This window comes from Nelumbo lutea, chromosome 1, assembly GCF_056320005.1.
Source record: "Nelumbo lutea isolate HS-2025 chromosome 1, American lotus-T2T, whole genome shotgun sequence".
In the NCBI taxonomy this organism is placed as follows: Eukaryota; Viridiplantae; Streptophyta; class Magnoliopsida; order Proteales; family Nelumbonaceae; genus Nelumbo; species Nelumbo lutea.
Window position 1 is genome coordinate 35326863 of NC_142684.1, and position 12497 is coordinate 35339359.

The 12497-nt window shown below is 44.7% G+C and overlaps 1 non-coding gene across 1 annotated transcript; it reads left to right on the forward strand.

The window, feature by feature from the left end:
* The first annotated feature begins 2982 nt into the window (after positions 1-2982).
* Positions 2983-3089, forward strand: LOC148874253 (small nucleolar RNA R71). The gene has a single exon (XR_016106063.1). It is a non-coding gene; the product is annotated as a small nucleolar RNA R71 (small nucleolar RNA).
* Positions 3090-12497: the final 9408 nt, after the last annotated feature.

Below are 12497 nucleotides of genomic sequence, written 5' to 3' on the forward strand. Positions count from 1 at the left end.
AAAATTTCTCGATTTTGGGTGGTTTTCCATGGGTTTCGTGTGTCCAATGAGGGATTGGGGTGTGCCAAATGTTGCAGCCCCGTATTTGGGGCTGACAGTGGCAAAAAACATAAATTTGAAGAACTTTTAAATGACATTTTGTCTTTTCTTAATTTTCAGTAGGGGCTTGTTTGGCCTTTCGGGTTTTTTTAAGCCTATTAGGCTCAAAATCACTGGTCCAGGTGTCTTAATGGGGTTAAGTAAGGATCTAACGTCAGTCCCCACCCATTTAAGATCCAAGGTTGGACAGCTGATGTGGCGGTTCAATCGGGTGCGTCAAAAAGGTATCTCTCTAATTTAATGGTCAAAAGGATTAATCTAGTAATGAAATTTGGAATGTTGGGGTTTTTTGGGACTCTGAACATAGTGGTGAGGTCTGATCGGACAAACGGGATTGGGAAGATTAAGATCTATGGTTGAAAAGTTCAAATCAATAAGATTTATTGAAACATAATCTTTGTTTGATGAAACGTCAAACAGGGGATTTTTGGAATGAAATTTGGTGGGTAGGCATTTTCAAACATCCCAAATTTGATGGAAGTGACAGATCTTTGATTAGAGCCATGGATTGACTGATTTAGTTTAGATCATGGTCTTAGCTTATGGTTTTCAATCAACGGAAGGGCCTAGAATAGAATCTTACTTTTTCAACGATCAAATGGTGGTGTTTAGTCGTCACATTTGACATGATGGGATTATGTGGGACACTAAACATGGTGGTGGGGTCTGATTGGTCAGATAAGGCTTGGATGATGGAGGTTTGTGATAGGTGAGCTTTTGATTAATAAGATTGCCAAAATAGAACCCAGGCTTAACGTTAGGTCGAAAGAGGGAATTTTAGGATAAAGTTTGGTGGGTAGGTATGTATTGAGATTATAAGGCTGTTTGAAGGGTTTGATCGCATTAGGTGTGTACAGATCACGAGTTTTAGGTTTGAGGAGCGTCGTAGGGTTACATACATCGAAATGGAATCTCTAATGGATGATTGCCTAAATCCATAAATTTGGGCTTGAAATTTTGCGTGATTGATTGTTTGAGGATTTTGTTTCACGTGATGGATTTTGATCGGAGATCAAGTGGCACAATCAAAATCATCAAAAGAGAATCAAGTAGATTTAACGGTGGATTTATGGGCATTTGGACTAAAATTTGGTTTCTTAGGGTTTAGGCATGTTTTAAAGTGATTAGTGTGCTCTGATCGGGTATCCTAAATGTAGGAGATGGGTTAAAAAAAGGACTGAGCAAAAATTGAGTGCTAACAGATATATAATAGAAATATAATATATGCTAATAATACATAATATATATTATACAATAATAAAATTAATAGCTAAAAAAGAATTGCATATATTGAATGTATAAAATATTATATAATATGTAATATACTATTAATAATATATAATTAATATATTATAAAATACATATCAAAGTTGAGCTTCATGCTCAAGCCCAGGCTTTGGACTAAAGGAAAGTTAAGATCCATCATATGGATGTCTGAACCATGCCACATGGCTTTGGACTAAGAGTAAGCTGATCCTTTTGTACATCAACTAAAGCATTACCAGTTGCAAGAAAGGGTCTTCCTAGAATTAATGGCATCGATCTGTCATCTTCCATATCCAACACAATGAAATTAGCTGGGATGATGAAATTCCCTACTTTAACTAGGACAACTTCCAGTATTCCTCTATGGTATTTAATGCTTCAATCAGCCAGTTGTAGGGTGATGGTGGTAGATGTTAGTTCATGTAATCCAAGTCTCTTAAAAATAAAGTAGGGCATTAAATTTATACTAGCACCAAGATCACATAAGGCTTTATCAAATTCAGCATTCCCTATGGTGCAAGGTATAGAGAAAGTTCCTAGATCCTTCAGTTTTGGGGGTAGCTTATTTTGAAGAATGGCTGAACACTCTTCATTTAACTTTACCATCTCGCAATCCACCCATTTCCTTTTATTGGACATCACTTCCTTCAGAAATTTTGCATACTTGGGCATCTGTGATAACACATCAAGAAGAGGAAGGTTAATATGAGTCTTTTTACATACTTCCAAAAATTTTTCAAATTGCTTATCTAATTTAGCCTTCAAAGCTCTTCTTGGGTAGGGAATAGGGACCTTAATTTCATGTAAATTCAGTTTAGGGGTGCTTCCCTCATTCTCTTTTTGCAGATTGGCCGATTCAGCTTCCTTGTTGTCTTCTTGAGCTTCACCTATTGTCTTCCCGCTTCTTAAGGCTATGGCATTCACATGCTCTCTGGGGTTCTTTTTTGTGTTGTTGGGTAGCCTTCCCTCTTTCCTTTCTAACAACATGCTTACAATCTGCCCCACTTGAACCTCTAAGTTTTTAATCGATGTTTCTTGGCTTTGGAACCTTGCTTCAGTGACATTAAAGATCTTAGAGATTATTTCCTTGAGATTGTTCTTTTTTCTTGTGGGGGCGGCTGTGGTTGGAAACCCATGGGTGCCTTTTGCTGATTGTTACTCCATGAAAAGTTCGGGTGATTTCTCCACCCTAGGTTGTATGTATTGGAGTATGGGTTGAAGTTTGACCTACCAGCATGAGAGATAAAATTAGTATTCTCATGGGAAATAAAATGACTATTTAATTGACAATCAGAATTAGTATGTCCTATTTGACCACATAAATCGCATGAGATGCTAGATGGTGTATTAATGACTGCAATATTAAAAGCATCAAACTTCTTATTCAGACTAGTAAGTTGCGCAGATATGGCTGCAAAGGAATCGATGTGGTGTACCCCCCTGTGGTTGGTTCGGTCATTGCTCCACTGGTAGCTGTTTGATACCATCTCCTCCACTAGGTCATATGCTTCCTCTGGAGTTTTCCTCATGATCGTACCACCTGCGGCTGCATCAATAATGGATCGGTTAGAGGTGGTAATACTATTATAAAAAGTCTGAATCTGTTGCCAAGTTGGTATCCCATGGTGAGGACACTTCTTGAGCATCTCCTTGAATCGTTCACATGCTTCATACAAGGATTCCCTCTCAAATTGAGCAAAAGTAGTACTATCATTAATTAGCTTTGTTGTTTTGGAGGGTGGGAAATATTTAGCCAAAAAATTTTGGGTTAGATCATTCCAAGTGGTGATACTTCTTGCAGGGAGTGAGTTAAGCCAAATTGCATCATCACTAACTCCATTATGTTTAAATGTCTCACATATTTCTAAGAAGCTAACTATGTGTGCATTAGGGTCATCACTTGGTAAACCACTAAATTGAATGCTTGTCTGGATCATTTGAATTATTGCATGCTTGATTTCAAAATTATTGGCATGAATGGTGGGCTTGCAAATGCGGGATGTTGCCCCATCAATGTTTGGACAAGCATAGTCCAAGAGGGTGTGATTTCCTTCTGCCATCTCACCTTCAATCTCTATGGCTAGTTTGCAAATAACAATCTCATCTCTTGCTTTTCCTTTGTTTTCCCTTTGCAACAAGCGAAGGGTCCTCTCAATTTCTGGGTCGAATTCAGCTAGTCTTTCCTTTCTAGTGCGTGTCATGCACTAGTAAATCTGAACAAGAAAGAAATCGGACACGTAAAATAAAAATAAAATATAAAGAATAAAAACAAAATAAAAACAGCAATAAAAAATCCAAATTAATCAAAGTCAACAAGTTCTAATATTAAAATAAAAACAGCAATAAAAAATCCAAATTAATCGAAGTCAACAAGTTCTAATATTATTTTAGGATTAAATCCTCAGCAACAACGCCAAAAACTTGATAGCTATAAATATATAACCCTAGCAAGTGCACTAGTTATCATGTAGTATAAAAAATCGTTCCCACGGGGATTTAACAAAATAAGTATTAGAACCACAATCTTCTCTAATTATCTGGACAACCAAAATTCAGAATTGAGCAAGAACTATTGAAAATAAAAATTAGCATAAGAAAATAAAAGTGAAGGTGATCACTAATCGAATCTGCAAAAGATGGAATCGCTAGGGCTTTTGATCCACCTAACCAATGCAATGAATATTGATGGGTTCGATTAACCAAGATTATTTGTCACTCCCATAAGCTGAGGTCTTTTCAATTTTATTTAATATTCTCTCTCCAGATATACTAAACCTATGCCCATTAGGTAGTCCTTCGATCTCTCGAGTAGAACTCTCAAGATGGGAGTGCATTAAGTCCAAGAAGACCATGAAATTCAGATGAATCATGTATATATATCTCTATATACTATTCAATTCACACTATGAATTATTCGGTCGATTATGTGAGTTCCTCTCTCAATTCATTCACATAACTCAAATCAATTAAGAGGTGGTCAAGCTCTTCATTGCATTAAGCACAATAATTCATAGATTATATGAAAATCACAATCTTGGATAAATCATAAAGATAAAAATATATTCATTAATATAATTAGACTTTCCTCAGCCCAAGCAAAAAACAAATCAGTTCATGATAGAAGAATTAAAGCAAACAAAGGGAAAGAAAGAACTCTTGAAATCGCCCATGATGCTGAGATCTCCTCTTGCCGCCACCTTCTTCTTGAATTCTTGCTTTTTTCTTGACTGATTGCTCAATGCAATTCATGATTCAATCCCCAAGATTGTGTGATTGTGTGTTGCCTAAAGCTGGTCAGCCCCCTCCTTTATATGGCTAAAAGGGGAGGGGGTGGTCTCCTACTTCCTCTTGAAGTTGATCTTTACAAGAATAAAAAGTCCTATCCTAATTCCAATATTATCTTTTTATCTAATGAACTCAACCCTCTTATCTCTCTAAGATTACATCAAGAATTAAAATCTGGAGGACTCTTCTCAATTTCTTGTTCTTGGATTCATATTAGATCTCCTCTGCGAATTGGGCTTCAGCCATGCTTTTCTGCAAGTTGGGCTTCAGCTGCAGATTGGGCCTTCCTACGAAATTGCCCCAACTTTGGGCCTGGATTTGACTTCGATGTAGGCCGAATCTATGAAAGCCCAAAATATAAAAGTTGTGGATTTTTCTCTTATCTTTCCAGTGGATCTTGAATCAGCCCATTCGCAATTCGGATACGCGAGTTAGGTCCAGATTACTGAACAATGTCGAAACTATGAAAAATCATCCGATTTGTCTTTCTTTTCTCATGATGCCTTCTTTCATGCCCTGAACAGAAACATGGGTCCAATTATATGCTAATTTGGTATAAAAGACATAATAATTGGGGATAAAAATATGATAAATTCTACTCCCATCACTGTGCTGATGAACAAAAGTTCTGCAAGGAGGCCGAGAAAAACCTGAAGAAGATGCAGGACCTTATTGCCAAGGAGAAAATTGAGAGGGCTCAGATTGAGAGCCTCATCTCCGAGGCCGAGCAGTGTCTCCATCAAGCTGAGGAGGGCATCTTAAGGCAAACAGGCGGGCGACCGAGGCAGAGCATAGGGTCGAGGAGGCAGCTAAGAAGGCTGCCGAGGCTAAGCATAAGGCAGCCGGTGCCGGGAAGGGGGGCTAGGAAGTAGAGAAGCAAGCTAATGAGTTGGCCGATGTCGCTTCCGGGGCTTATTTGGACGGGATCGAGGAGACCAAGAAGGCACTCTTGGTAGTGCTTTCGGACTTCGACGTTGAATCTCTAAAGGTGATTCCCAATACACCCAAAAAGGTTATTGACTCTGCACTTCCTCCTCCAGCTGGTGGCAAGCCTTAATCCAAGCTTCTTTGCGCCATGAAACAAATTGAAAAGCCAAAGGAACTTTTTGTGCATAATGAAATTCAAAGGAATTTTTTTTATCTTTCACTTTGATTGTTGCACTTGTGTTTTGCTGTGTTATCTTTCCTTGTAAGTTTTTGCACTGTATTTTGCACTTATGCTTTTGTTGTCGAAGGGTCCTTACCCCTCCAAAAGAAAAAATACAGCTTGGGATAAGCGTAGTTCTCTTTAGTTTACTTTGTGCATCAAAAGCATGGTGAAGGGGTGGCCGAGGCAAAGCCTCCGAGGTTAGACCAGGGCTTGCCTGTCCTGATGCCCTTCTATGTGTCCACTTATATAGGGACAAAAAGGCCTATGATGAATGGAGGCCGAAGCAGAGCATGGGACTCACCCGGCTCTCTCTCCTTTCCCTATATTTGGGTAAATAGAAAGATGACCTGTCAATGCGAGAATGGGGGCCAAGGCTTAGCTGAGGCTCGCCTGCCTCTCATTCTTCTAAGGGTTGAATTCGGCGAGGCCGAAAAGGCCTACCATATTGTGGGGTGATCAAGATAGAGCAAAGGCTCGCCTGGCTCTGCGGTACGTAGGTAGAGCCGAGGCTCGCTTGCCTCCCGCATCCCTACGCATTAGCTTTGGCGAGGCCGAGGAGGCCTGCCCAATTGGGGGGGTGGCCAAGACAGAGCTGAGGCTTGTCTAGCTCCATGGGGCCAAGGCAGAGCCAAGGTTTGCCTGGCTCCCGTATCCCCGCGTACTTGTTTCGATGAGGTCGAGCGCAACGCTCCGTTGGGGCTATCTTCCTTTGTTGGTAGCAATAAGTGTGAAAGTTCAGGAAGCTAGTTGCTACCGAGGTGGGGCACTGAGGCACATGGGGCCCTCGGCCGTCCTGGCATATTCTGACGCGCTAAGTTATTGCTAACGTGTCCGCTACTTATTCGTTAAGTCTTGGCTTTAGTCTAGCGAGGCGGTATAGCCTCGGAGGAGGTCGTGCACCCCTGCCAGTCGCAAGGCCGAAGAGTTATAAGGACTTAGTAGGTACACGAGCTACGCATAGAGTCGAAGGGGTACTTTGCTTCATTCATTCCACAACTTCCAAAAGATGTTACAATCGTTTGTAGTACATTTGTAGTACATTTGAAGGTTGTTTGAATTCCAGGTGGAAAGTGTTGGGGCCGATGACTCGTTTGATTCTGTAGGGGCCTTCCTAGTTGGGGCCCAGCTTCCCTACTCTGGGTTTGGGGACCATGACTTTTCTAAGGACAAGGTCTCCCTCTTGATAGTGTCTTTCTTTTACTTTGGAGTTGTAGTAGCGGGCCACTCGCTACTGGTAAGCGGCTACCCTTATCTATGCTTGCTCTTGGGCTTCTTCCAGCAGGTCTAAGTTTGCCTTGAGGTCGTCATCATTCTCGGCTTCATCGTATGCTTCAACTCGGAGTGTCGGCTAGCCGATCTCTATTGGGATTACTACTTCTATGCCATAGGTTAAGCTGAACGGGGTTTCTCCTATCGGGATCCAAAGCATAGTTCGATTAGCCCATAGTACACTATTCAGTTCTTCAGCCCATAGGCCATTAGCTTGGTCCAATCTGGTCTTCAGTCCATACAGTATTATCTTGTTGGTGACCTTGGCTAGGCCATTGGTTTAGAGATAGCCTACCGAGGGGTATTGTTGTCTAATGCCGAGGAGGCAAACCACTCCAAGAACTTGGCATCATCAAATTACTTCCCGTTGTCGGTGACCAGCATATAGGGTAGGCCGAAGCGGCAGATGATGTTTTTTTAAAAGAAGTTTTGGATGGCTTGCATCGTGATGGCGGCCAAAGGCTCGGCTTCTACCCACTTGTTGAAGTAGTCTATTGCAACAACAAGGTACTTTTTGCACCCATGGCAGGAGGAGAGGGACCAAGGAGGTCCATGTCCCATTTGTCAAAGGGCCATGGGCTGTTGAGGACTGAGAGAGTGGTGGTCGGCCTGTGGCATAAGTTGGCATACCTCAAGCATGGGTTACACCTTTGCACCAATCTAGTTGTGTCCTTGTGGAGGGTAGGCCAGAAGTAGCCCTACATTAGAGGTTTCCGGGCTAGTGCTCTCCCGCCGAGGTGGTTTCCACAGATGCCTTCGTTAATTTCTTGTAACACAGAATTGCCCTCCTCCGGGTGGATGCATAAGAGGTAAGGCAGGGTAAAGGATCTTTGGCTCCAATAAGGTATAGTGGGCTGCTAGTCGTCTGAATCGCTTGGCCTCATTTCTGTCTTCGAGCAGCCATCCTGTTGATAGGAAGTTGATGATGGGAACCATCCATGAAGGTTCGACTTCTTTGGGGAGCACTTGGACTTATTTGATGGAGGGCTGAAGTAGCTTCTCGACGTATACGATATGGCCGAGGGATCCCCTTGAGGTACTTGCTAACTTGGAGTGAGTGTCGGCTCGTGCGTTCTCAGTTTGTGGGACCCATTGTAGGAAGAAGCATTGAAAGTGGTGGGATAGATCATGGACTTTGGCGAGGTACTTGGACATGCTTTATTCTCTGGCTCGTATTCGTCGTTCACCTGATTCACCACCAATTGAGAGTCACTGAACATTTCAACATGTGAGGAGTCGAGGTCCCTAGCAAGATGGAGACCAGCGAGGAGGGCCCCGTACTTGACTTCGTTGTTCGATTCTTGAAAGTTGAACCTCAGAGCATACTCCAAGACAATATCATCTAGGGTGAGGAGGAAGAGGGCCGCACCATTGACAAAGAGCTTCCATCGAGGGTGAGCCTCGTCATCCACATGATTCCCCTCAACGTTTTCTGGGGGATGGTGAAGGGCTCGGCTGAAGATGCACTCCACTATGAAATCTGCCAAGGCTTGTGCTTTGATCATGGGTCTCGACTGGTACTAGATGTCAAACTCCTACAGTTCGATGGCCACTTCGTCAAGCGTCCCGAGGTCTCAGGTTCGGCAAGGACGATCTTGAGGGGCTGGTTCGTCAGGACCACTACAATGTGGGCCTTGAAATACGATCAGAGTTTCCTTGTCGAAATTACGAGGGCAAAAGCCAACTTTTCTATCTCAGGGTACCTGGTCTCGGCATCGCAAAGGACCTTGCTGGCATAGTACATCGGCTTCTGCACGCCATCTTCCTTGATGAGGACTGAACTAACTGCTCCATCCCTGGCTGAGAGGTATAGATATAGGGTTTCCCACTCGATCGGTCGAGCGAGAAGGGGAGGCGAAGTAAGGTACACCTTGAGCTCATCAAAGGCGCGTTGGCACTCCTCCGTCCACTGGAACTCTTTCAGCTTCTTGATGGCACGGAAGAAGGGTAGGCAGCAGTCGGTTGCCTTTGACATGAAGCGATTAAGGGCTGCTATTTGGCCGGTGAGTTTTTTGGTCTCCTTCAGCATCCGCGGGGGTGCCATATCTAGTATGGCCTATATCTTCTCAGGATTAGCCTCAATGCCTCTCTGCGTGACGGTGAAACCTAGGAATTCGCCTGATGTAATACCGAAGACATAGTTGCTAGGGTTGAGTTTCATGTTATAGTTCCTCCCCATCTACTCTTTAACACCTTGTTGACAAGGCTCTGGTAGGTGGCCCTAGCATTCTTGAGGCGGAAGGGCATTACATGGTAGCAGTATGTGCCATGCTCGGTGATGAATGAGGTTTTATCTTCATCATCTAAGTGCATCTTTGTCTGATTGTATTCAGAAAAGGCATCCATGAAGCTAAGCAACTCGTACCCTGTAGTGGCGTTAACGAGGTGGTCTATCCTCGGTAAAGGAAAACTGTCATTGGGGCAGGCTTGGTTAAGGTCTGTAAAATTACAGATCCGCCATTTCATGTTAGCTTTATTTACCATAACCACGTTTGACAACCAGTTAGAGTAGTGCACCTCTCGGATGAAGTCGGCGTTGAGTAGCTTTTCAACAACCTCCTCTAAGGCCTACCAATGTTCTGGTGCAAATTTCCTCTTCTTCTATCGAACTGGCTAGAGCTCGGATCCACACTTAACCTGTGCGTAATGACTGAAGGGTTAATTTCGGACATGTCAGCGGGAGACCAAGCAAAGACATCTGCATTGAGTCTGAGGAAACTTAATAGTTTGGATAGGCTCTCGGGGGGAAGGTTAGACCCGATGTGGACTATTTTTTCGGGTTCATCCTCATCTAGAGGAACCCAGACAAGGTCCTCGGTTAGTTGGCCTCGGCTTGCTGGCTCCTCCATGAGGTTGAGACCCTCTAGTGGTAGAGCTTCTTTATTCTTGCCCTTCAACGCTGCCACATAGCACTTACAGACGGCATGCTGGTCCCCATGAACGACCCTGATGCCACGCTCAATGGGGAACTTCAAGGCGAGGTGGTAGAAAGAAATGGCTGCCCGGAGTGTGTGAAGGGTTGGCCTCCCCATGATGGCGTTATAGGGTGAGTCAATCTTCATGACCAAGAACTCTGTCATCCTTGTCACCTGTCGGGGCTCCGTCCCTACTGTAACTAGTAGAGAAATCTTGCCCTCTGGTGTGACAATGCTACTGGAGAAGCCGACTAGCGGAGCATCTACTGGTTGGAGGTGCTCTGGAGCTATCTACATCTTTTCAAAAGCTTCGTAGAAAAGGTTGTCGGCTAAGAAGCCACTATGAATAGTGAATCCTTTTGACTATGAAGTTCGCAATGACGGCAGAAACCACCAATGCGTCGTCATGGGGGACTACTACCCCCTTCAGGTCCTCGTCCGTGAAGGAGAGGGGTTCTTGCTTTGACTTCTTGGGGGTCATCCCCTGGATGTTTAGCTGCCTAGCGTTGGCTTTGCGAGCCGAAGCCAAGGCTCCACCCGAGGTTGTGCCTCCCACTATGATGTCAATCACGCCTACTGCTTGTTGGTGTTGCTACTGTTGTTGATGAGAGGATGAGGCGCCAGCCTCGACTGTGACGTACTGCTTGAGATGACCCCGATGAATGAGGGACTCTGTCTTGTTTCTTGAGATCATAGCAGTCCTCGGTGTCATGGTCGGTGCCTTGGTAGAACTTGTAGTATTTTTTAGGATTCCCCCGATCGGGGTTCTTCTTCAACTTTTCGGGACACTTCATAAATTTCTCTTACCTTATTTGCATCAGGATCTACGTGCGGGTGGAGTTGAGTGGCGTGTATTGATTATAAGCCAAGGCTGGGACCGAAGGCTTTCTGTTGTTGTTGTTGCGACCTGGTCCCCATTTTTTCCCTTCTTCTCAGGGGCTCCACGTCCCTCTCATGGGCGTCCGTGGCCGAGGCCTCTTCAACTGCAATATACTTCTGGGCCCTTTCTATGAACTCCAGATTCGTCTTCGATTGGCTTTTGACCATGGAGCATTTGTGGGGCAGGGCCGGGGAGGAGTCCGCAGATAGTGGCATCCATGAAGACCAAGGGGTCAAGGTCACAAACCTCAAGTTCTTCTTTCTTGAAACGGTCAATGTATGACCACAAGCTTTCCCCTCGCTTCTGCTTGACAGACATCAGTGAGACAACACTCTTCCGAGGGTGCTGGTTCCTGATGAAACATGCGAGGAACATGCTAGAAAATTGCTTCCACGAGTTGATGGACCGAGGTGGGAGGCTTGAGAACCACCGCCGAGCGGCTCCCTTGAAGGTTGCCTAGAAAGTTCGGCATGTCAGGGCATTAGAGTACTCATATAGGATCATTAGTGCCCTGAAGCTTTTCAAGTGGTCGTTCGGGTCAGTGTTCCCATTGTACATCTCCAAGGCGGGAGCCTTGAAGTTCGGGGGTAGAGGCCCGGCGATGATAGCAGGTGAGAAGGCATCCATTCTCCCTTGGCAGGAGCTTTGTCCGGCTGAGGTGTCGGTTCGGCCCTGTTTCTTCTGTTTAAGCTCGGCTCAGAGTTAGGCGAACATGGGGTCGAGCATGGCCTACGTGCCATCCTGGTCTTCACAAACACAATGGTACTCGGCATGGACTCTAGAGTGCTTGGAGTTTAGACCGTGTGCTTCGTATTTAGCGTGATAGTTGTTAAGAACGTTCCGGAGGTCCGAGACGTGAGGGGAAGAGGCTCGGCACCGGCCCTCAACCCCAAAATGGGTGTTGGGGCAATCGTGGCACCCACCTTTATCCCTCGGATTAGCCCTTTGGTGTCAATGATGATGCTCGAAGGGCTGATAGCTATCCCTTGATTGCTCTGGATCCTCCTCCCTTCGGTTGGAAGGTTTCAAGGTGCTGAAGCGTGGGTTGGCCAGGCAACTACTGCCAAACTCTGAGAGCTCGGCCCGCTCCGCGTGGCCGAGGCTAGGGGTCGACTAGGTGGTGGACCCATGCTGGCCCGATTGTGTTGACTCCCCGGTGGGCCAGTCACCTTGTGGGTGACCTCCTACCTGGGGGAAGTTCTACTCGACTCCCTGTGTCAAATATTCTAGCCGGTTGAGAATGGCTAGGAACTGTTCACTAGTGACAAGATTTTGTGTAATTTTCGTTCTTCATACCATGTTGATTTTTCGGAGCTTGGGGACTTGTCAACTTGCTATAGTTCTTTCAGGGAACGTATTAGAATCGTTCTCACAAATGGCATCAATTGTTGGTGCTTGGAATGGCTGAGGACAACAAAGTAATTTTGCCCCTAGACTTTGAGGAGTCAGAGGGGTCACTACTGAGGCCGAGGCGGGGTGAATCCCGAGTACGATAGAAGTCGAAGGTAGATGGCCAAAGTGATGCAAGGCAGAAACTCGGCAGAGGCCCTGGGTGAGAACCTGAGGCAAAGTCTCTGACGGTCAAGTTAGTACAGGGTATGAAGGGAGAGTACCAGGATAGAATCATGGTAGA